Raw genomic sequence first — 9,559 nt, forward strand, 5'->3', positions numbered from 1 at the left:
CTTCTATTGCCCCCAATAAAAATTTTCAGACCAAAATCAGATGGCACCGCCTCTTAACACGCAACGAAACGGTACGAACCAGTACTTACGTTAAATATTTTTCATTTCAGTCAAAAACTGATAGCGTAAAATACATTCTAAAATTAATCAATGTAACGCAATTGATCTTCCAATGAATATCATTTTCTTAATAAGTTTTGAAGGTTTTTTTTTTTTTCTTAATACAAGTTAAATTTAAACAACAATTAGGAGGCAAATTCTTCTATACACACACACACACATAAACACTAACAATTCACTGATAAGATCATAAGAGCTGTATCCAAACAGCTTCTTGAGATGTGCCTAGATATAAATTATTTTGCTTAGGTATTTATTTGTCCAAAATGCGCTTTTGATAAATTGCATAGCTGGAAATCATGAATCAAGAGTTCTATAGAATATTATTGCTAGGGATTTTTATAAATTTATTCTACTAATTTTTTTTAATTTTCTTAAAAAATTTAGATAATACCTATAAATAAGCTCTTTCCTAACCGCAAACCCTCCCATTAAATCACACTGTTCTTCGTCATCTTAAACTACAATTTTGTATCAACCTTAAACTATCCAACCATTTTAGTGAGCTTAAATCATCCAAGCAAATTGGATAGATCGAAGTGATGAACTAAATTCAATCATATACCAGTGCTTTCATCAATCTTTAAACTACGTGCACGATACACCTTTCTTTAAAATGCATACCCAATCTCAGTCGCCAGACGCACCAATAATAATGAAACACCGCCTATCCACGTCTATTTCTCCACCAACAATAGTAAAATAACGTGAAACTAGTATACAACAACTGATGAAAGTCCTAACGGAAGCACAAGTTACAACACAATTATAGCGCAATCTCCGATAAAATCTACAACATCTGCAACAGACCAGCACCAATAATAATGAAACACAGCCTATCCACATCTATCTCTCCACCAACGATAATAAAATCACGTGAAACCAGTATACAACAACTAATGAAAGTCCTAACAGAAGCACAAGTTACAACACAATTATAGCGCAATCTCTGATAAAATCTACAACATCTGCTACAAAGAAGCACCAATAATAATGAAACACCGCCTATCCACGTCTATTTCTCCACCAACGATAATAAAATCACGTGAAACTAGTATACAAGCACAGTCTCTGATAAAATCTACAACATCTACAACAGAGCTCCAACAATCCGCAGACGCTGATAAAATTCCAACAGATGCACAATTCACAACAAAATGCAGTGTCAGTCGAATTCTACATTCACGAAAGGTCAGCTCATAAAATATACATCTTGGTAGGATCGCATGGTGGGGTCACAAGTTTATATTTAATTAACAAGATATATTAATGTATAATATTATCAAATTTTAACTCATTTTCTTAATAAGTTTTGAAGGTTTTTTTTTTATTTTTTTTTATTTTTAATACAAGTTAAATTTAAACAACAATTAGGAGGCAAATTCTTCTATATATACACACACACACACACTCTCTAACAATCCACTGATAAGATCATAAGAGCTGTATCCAAACAGGTTCTTGAGATGTGCCTAGATATAAATTATTTTGCTTAGGTGTTTATTTGTCCAAAATGCACTTTTGATGAATTGCATAGTTGGGAATCATGAATCAAGAGTTCTGTAGAATATTATTGCTAGGGATTTTTATATATTTATTCTACTAGTTTCTATAATTTTCTTAAAATTTTTAAATAATACCTATAAAGAAGCTGTTTCCTAACCACAAACCCTCCCATTAAATCACACTGTTCTCCGACATCTTAAACTACAATTTTCAATCAACCTTAAACCATCAAACCATTTTACTGAGTTTAAAGATGTCCATTAATCAAAAGAAATTAGTAGATAAATTATTTTGAACCAATTTGATAGATCAAAGTGATAAACTAAATTCAATCCTATACCAGTTCTTTCATCAAATCTTAAACTGCGTGCCCAATACACCTTTTTTTTTAAATGCGTGCCCAATCTTAGTTGTCAAACGCACCAATAATAATTAAACACCGTGCTGATAATTCAATCCTATATCAGTGCTTTCGTCAAACCTTAAACTACGTGCCCAATATACCTTTCTTTAAAATGCATGCCCAATGCTAGTTGCCAGACGCATGAAACACTGCGTATCCACGGATATCTCTCCGCCAGTGATAATGACACAATAGTTGATGAGGTCCTAACAGAGAAACAACACAAGCTGTGATAAAATTATAGCGCAATCTCTGATAAAAATCTACAACAGAACTTCGATAATTCGCAGCCACTATTGAAATTTCAATAGATGCACATTTCACAACAAAACGCAGTGTCACTTGGATTCTCACAATTACCAAAGCACAGCTGATAAAATATACAGCTTGGTGAGATCGTATAGTGGGGTCACAAGTTTATATTTAATTAAAAAGAAATATTAATGTATAATATTTTATCATCTGCTGAAAGATAAACATGTCCGCAGCAATTGTATCAAATTTTAACTCATTTATTGCATATCATGTTATTTGTATAATAATTATGTTATATAAATTAGCCAACACAAATTGTCACTTGTATATAAAACACCAAATAGTGTCTCAATCAGAACGGTTTAAACCAAGTGGGATAGATCTGGTGTGGAGTTAATAATATCATTTATATTATTATGTTAAATAAATTTAAAATGTTTCATATTTCGTTTGATTTGGTTAAAAGAAGGGAGAAAATTTTACTTTATAAATACGAAATATCATTTTTACTCTTCAATTATTCACAAAATTACCTTGTTAAAACACACTCGATATTAATTAAAATAATGATGATATATTTAAAAAAAAATTTAAATAATGCCTATAAATAAGCTCTTTCCTAATCACAAACCCTCCCATTAAATCACACTGTTCTTCCTCATCTCAAACCCTTCCATTAAATCACACTATTCTTCCTCATCTTAAACTACAATTTTTAATCAACCATAAACCATCCAACCATTTTAGTGAGCTTAAATCATCCAAGCAAATTGGATGACGCCCATTAATCAAAAGAAATTAGTAGATAAATTATTGTGAACCAATTTGATAGATCAGAGTGATGAACTAAATTCAATTTTATATCAGTGATTTCGTCAATCACCTTAAACTATGTGCCCAATACACCTTTCCTTAAAATGCGTGCCCAATATATAATCACCAGATGCATCAATAAGAGCGTAACCACCTCCTATCCACATCTATCTCTCCACCCGCTATAATGAAATCAAGTTAAACCAGTATACAACAGCTGATAGGTGATGAAGATGCACAAGCTACAACAAAATTATAACGCAATCTCTGATAAAATCTACAACAAAAGTCCGACAATGCGCAACGCTAATTAATGCACCATTCACAACAAAATGCAGTGTCACTCGGATTCTCACAACTACGAAAGCATACGTTAGCTCATAAAATATACATTTTGGTAGGATCGCATGAAGTTTATATTTAATTAACAAAATATACTAATGTATGATTTTTTATCATCTGTTCAAAGATATGTTCGTGTCAATCGGATCAAATTTTAACTCATTTATTGCATACCATGTTACTTGTATAATAATTGTGTTACAAACTTTATATAATAGATATTCTGACACGATACAAATATGAGTGGCCAACACAAATTGTCACTTGTATATAAAATATGTGTTCCCCAATTTTATTTCATGTGACGGTTGCTGTCACAAAGAATGCAAGGTTTTCACAATTTGGATATGAGAACAGAACAAGGCAAAGAGGAACCAAAATCAAACTTAATTAGGAGGCAAATTCTTCCAAAATATATATATATATATATATATATATATATATATATATATATATATTAAATAGTGTCTCAATCAGAACGGTTTATACCAAGTGGGATGGATCTGGTGTGGAGTTAATAATATCATTTATATTATTATGTTAAATAAATTTAAAATGTTTTATTCTTCATTTGGTTTGGTTAAAAGAAGGGAGAAAATTATACTTTATAAATATGAAATATCACTTTAACTCTTCAATTATTCACAAAATTACTTTGTTAAAACACACTCGATATTCATTAAAATAACGATGATAATTTTCTTAAAAATTTTAAATAATGCCTATAAATATAAGCTCTTTCCTAACCACAAACCCTGCCATTAAATCACACTGTTTTTCGTCATCTTAAACTACAATTTTGTATCCACCTTAAACCATCCAACCATTTTAGCGAGCTTAAATCATCCGTGCATTAATCAAAAGAAATTAGTAGATAAATTATTCTGAACCAATTTGATAGATCAAAGTGGTGAACTAAATTCAATCCTATATCACTGCTTTCGTCAATCACCTAAAACTACGTGCCCAATACACTTTTTAAAGGCAGAAGCACCAATAACAGTGAAATCACAGCCTATCTACGTGTATCTCTTCACTAGCCAATAGTTGTCAAAGTGCAAGGTTTTCACAATTTGGATTTGAGAACACCAGAAAAAAGGACTTGCTTTCAAGAAAATGGCTGTCCTAAAACAAAGAGCATTTTCTTAACAAGTGATTGATTATTTGATTAGTGAAGTCAAAGCTGTATACTGTTTGTATACTCAAGTTTGATTGTATAAGAATCTGATCAAACAACTTGTCTTGTAATTTTGACAAGTACTTATTTTAGATAAATCCCCCACCCCCCGGGGCGCGCGCGACTAATAAACACCCGACAAATTGCATTGTGCCAAGACCAATTCGGCTGCCGGAAACTACAGCACAAAATTATAGAGTGCCACGACAAATGCCACCGCTGAAAACTCCTACACAACTCTAACTGCCGCCGGTCATTACCGTTACTGCAGATTGATTCGCCCATGAAGATGATCGATCTGCAATTGTTTCCAAACCCAATCCTCCTACCCTGCCTACGCAGTCGATTCGTTCCTCCACAAACACATGGTAGATCGCCGCGGGAATCAACGGACGTCATGGTCGCCGGCGAAGAAGAAGGATGATCGGTGATTGAAAGGAATGAAAGAGGTACTATGGATCTGAGCATTAATTTAAGAGGAATAGCATGTATGTATATGATGATGTAAAATTAGTGTGAGAGATTTGAAACAATTCCTTTGTTTTGTGCATCCTCTCAGAAGAATTTCGTGCTCTGCTTTGCTTTTGATTTTGTTTGCAAACTTATATTTTGCTTCACGGGAAAAAAATAGGACTAGAATGGAATTATTTTATTTTATTTTTCCACCGGTTTATATTATTTTCCACCAAAGCAATTGGTGATCGCCGGAAACAGAAGAGATTGACGGAATCATTACGTCGCAGGTGCAATTCTTCCTTGCCGCTACTGACTCCTTCCTCAAAGTTCAGTCCGTCGTCATAGTTCATTAGTGTCGTTTCAGTCCACTACCAGAGTCTACTTTGTCGTAGAACGGCCGTTCGCCCATCGTCAAAAAACACGTGAAAAAAGAGGGGAGGGTTTTGCAGAAGAGTGAGAGATAGAGTGATGTACGCAGATAATCTGTTGTCAAGTGCAAGTCCGTTTTTTATCGGTAAATACTTGTCGTCAAAAACAACATTTTCCATTGAAAATACTTCTTCAATTTTTCTTTCTTTGCTTTCATTGATAGATTTCTTTCTTGGCCTACCAAAATAAATTAAAAAAGAAAAATCTTTCCACTCTCTCTGTTTTGATGGATAATTCATTTTTTTGATACTATATCATATATTATAACTTCATCCAATTCACTGATAAGATCGCAAGAGCTGTATCCAAAAAGGAGTTCGGGATCATAGTTTCAAACTATAATCACAAAAACAAAAACCGTTCTTTGATTAAATTTCCCATTGAAAACAAGAAACTCAACTCTTTTATCAGATAAAAAGAAAAAGAAAGGACTAATAAAATGATACTCGAAAACAGAAAAGGCGCTCTCTAGGTGTCCCTCCTTAAATTTATTACTACCACGCTGACATTATCTGAACTATGGTTGGACAATGCGGGCTCGGTAAGCCGCGACGATGCTTTTGCACACGCTTCGTCGGAACTTTCCCTGCCGGCAATCTCCGGCCATAAAATATTGTTAGCCACCCTAGTTGCTGCTGTCCTTCCATGGAGGCACTTAAGAGCAACGTGGCAGGCCATCTGGTTTGTTACAACTGATTCTTGAACCCCTTTCACGCTCATGTCACGTCGAGAGGCCATCGCTCGCCAGTATCAAAAAGTCGTCATCCGTCGTCCGATCTATTACCATGACTTCCGGTTCACAGATAACATACGGCTTCAGATAGTCATCGCCTGCACACACACATATATATATAATATCAGTATATGATGGCAATATTTCATTCTTACCTATAGCTCTGGACATGTTGAGCATTCCTAAAACACGCGGACAATAAAAGGTGATAACTTGTCCGCCCGCACAAGGATCCGGCTCAGCTGATCCGGACGTTCCGGCTGTATTGCATAACAATTGAGAAATTATTATTCCCTACTCCCAAATTAAAATCAATAATTTTAATTAAATTTTTACCAATTTCAATTTCAAAATACTAAAATATATATATATATATATATATATATATATATATATGAAGAGCAAACCTTATGATCCACGGAGAGAGGGACAGCTTTGCCATTGCGGCAGAGGACAGCTCTGGAGTCGCCGCAGTTTGCGACGACGATCTTATCAGGCGTCACCATTGAAACCACAGCCGTAGATCCAGCGGATTCGTACTCCTGCATTTGAAGCACGCACCGGCAGTTTCCATCGCCGTCCCGCACAGCCACCTCTCTATCCATGCGAAAGAAGCTTCGCTCCATCGCGCTCCCCTAGTCTGTTAATCCTTTGCGGCTTTCCAACTCTTCCTTCACCAGCTCGTGTAATCGATCCATACACTTCATCGCCACCTACAAAGATTAAAAAAAATAAAACACACACATAAATATCTCTTAGTATAAAAATTACAAAATTTTAATGTAATTTTTTTTTAATTTCAAATTTAGACTGTTAATATACACCACAGAATGATTTTGAACTATATACTTACGTGAGAACATCCATGGCTGTCGTAAACACCGAAATAGTGTAATCCATCTTCTCTCTGGCTAAGAGAGGGATGAACCGCCACCGCGTCCTCCATTTCCCTCCTCTTCCCGCACACCGAGGTAAAACCGAACTTTGGATAAATCACATTTGTCTTCGAGTTTCCCGTTTCCAAACGACTTTGTTCCCGGTCCGAAGCACAGTTCTGAAAGGAGTTCCCGGAGTCACGTGACAGGGACGCCCGAGACGGAGAGCGTTCTAGCTTCTGTTCGTTTTTGTTCTCGGGCGTGGCTACACCGGCGACGTTCTTGAAACGGTGAATTTCCAGTCTCCGACGACGCCTCGCCGCTCGCTGCCTCGCTTCGCACGGTGACGACTTCGTGCTCTCACTGGCCATACCGTATTTGATATGTTCCATCACAAATCTTTACCACCAAAACCAAACCGTTAGTTCAACTATTCTTTCTAGTTTGTCCAAAAAAAAAAAAATTCAAGGTCTCAAATTCTCTTTTAAACACTCTGAAAGGCTAGTTATTTTTGACAAGATACAAAATTTTAGTGCTGAAACTTGAAGTGGAAAAATGAAAGGGATAGACATGAAAGGGATTGATCGCCGCGAAGGACCCATTTATAGAACAATGATGGCGGTTTGGGTAGCGGTCAGCTGCCCTTCCAATCACGGGCACCTCTAAGTAAGAGAAGGTATTCGGTGTTCAACGGACATATCAAAACTGTCTTTGCACAATTAAGCACGCGGTCTTTGCACAATTAAGCACGCGTGTATAATATAAATAAAAATAGACGGTTTTGATGACTCGCTGCGCAATGCTCCAATGCACCGAGTCCACCGAGTATTAGTGTGATGTAATGTATTGTTCTAATTTAGAACAAAATAAATGTTTTGTGATGTCGTGTTTTAAAAAGAGAACAAAACATGTTTGGGTTGAAAATTTTGTTCTGAACATTTTGGAATAGAAATTATTATTATTATTTTTTTATAATTATTTTAAATTAAAAAAAATTAAAACAAAACCCACAAGTTTATAGTTAGAGAGACAATATCAATCCGTTTTCTTCCATTTATTCCAAGGCAAAGATTCAACAATCCCTTAACTGAAATCAATGAACTATCCATACGTTGTTGAATAGAAATAAAGAATGTCAATCTTTGATAATTTTGTCATCATCCAATTATTCTCAAATGGGTCCATTCAAAGAAAGATCGAGAATAGAGAGGGAGGCGTTTGGGAGGCTAAAATGATTTGCCCTAAAAAAACAATTAAAACAAGACCCACAAGTCACAAGTTTGCAGTTGCAGAGACAGAGATCGAGAATAGAGATGGAGGCGTTTAGGAGGCTGAAATGATTTGCCCTAAAAAAACAATTAAAACAAAGCCCACAAGTTTGCAGTTGCAGAGACAGAGATCGAGAATAGAGATGGAGGCGTTTGGGAGGTTGAAATGATTTGCCCTAAAATAAATAAAATAAAAATAAAAAACAAAACCCATACAGTTTTGCAGTTGTAGAGAGAGAGACTAGGGCAAGTTCAGAGTTGAGAACGAGAATAGAAATGGAGGTGGGACTTCTGATCCTTGTAGATTTTGTACTTTGCGGTTACAGAGAGAGAGAGAGACTAGGGCCGTTCAGAGTTGAGAATGAGAATAGAGATGGAGGTGGGACTTCTGATCCTTGTAGATTTTGTACTTTGCAGTTGCAGAGAGAGAGAAAAGAGAGAGAGAGAGACTAGGGCAAGTTCAGAGTTGAGAATGAGAATAGAGATGGAGGCGATTGGGAGGCTGAAATGATTTGTGGAACACTTGGAACAAGTTTTTTTTGTTCCAACATTTGGCCTAAATAGTACAAAGTGTTCTGATACTGTTCAGAACAGCACAGCCTATGCCAAACATGTTTTGGGCCTCAATAGTACTCAATAGTGCTACTGTAGCACTATTGGGAACAAAACAGCACAGCACAGAACAACCACCAAATAGGGCCTTACCCTCCCTAAATAGATAGGGGTGCACAAGGTAAACCAAGTCCCTAAAAATTGTTGGGTGTCAATTCGTATACGTAAATCATAATCGTATCGTGCCGATATAAAGGTATTATATTAAATAGGTAAATTTAAATTTGATCCCTTTAATAATCGTGTTAAGAACTTTCGATATTAACCCGACCTATTTATTAAACGGGTTAATGTGTTAATCCGTTTAATAATTAACCTAAGTATTAAAAATAAGAAGAAAAATTATATGGAGTAGTCGAGATTTATGTTAAAATGACTTAACTGTCCATGGTAATTGGGTTTAAATATGTAACATATTACATAAGTCATATTTATTATGATAACATGTTGAGTTCAACAGGTTGCACGGGTTGAACCCTCAATCATAATCTGAATGATTAAGTAAACGAATTAATCGTGTCAAACTATTTATGACCCAAACTCGTTTATATCGTGTCGTATTCGAGTCGT

General features: G+C 35.4%; 1 pseudogene; it reads right to left on the minus strand.

Moving 5' to 3' along the window:
- Positions 1-5,925: 5,925 nt before the first annotated feature.
- Positions 5,926-7,752, minus strand: LOC132268403 (probable protein phosphatase 2C 24; annotated as a pseudogene).
- Between the last annotated feature and the right edge of the window lie 1,807 nt (positions 7,753-9,559).

The sequence above is a fragment of the Cornus florida genome, unplaced genomic scaffold (assembly GCF_030987335.1).
Source record: "Cornus florida cultivar Cherokee Brave unplaced genomic scaffold, ASM3098733v1 CherokeeBrave_3.0.0_Hap2_Chr08, whole genome shotgun sequence".
Taxonomy (NCBI): Eukaryota; Viridiplantae; Streptophyta; class Magnoliopsida; order Cornales; family Cornaceae; genus Cornus; species Cornus florida.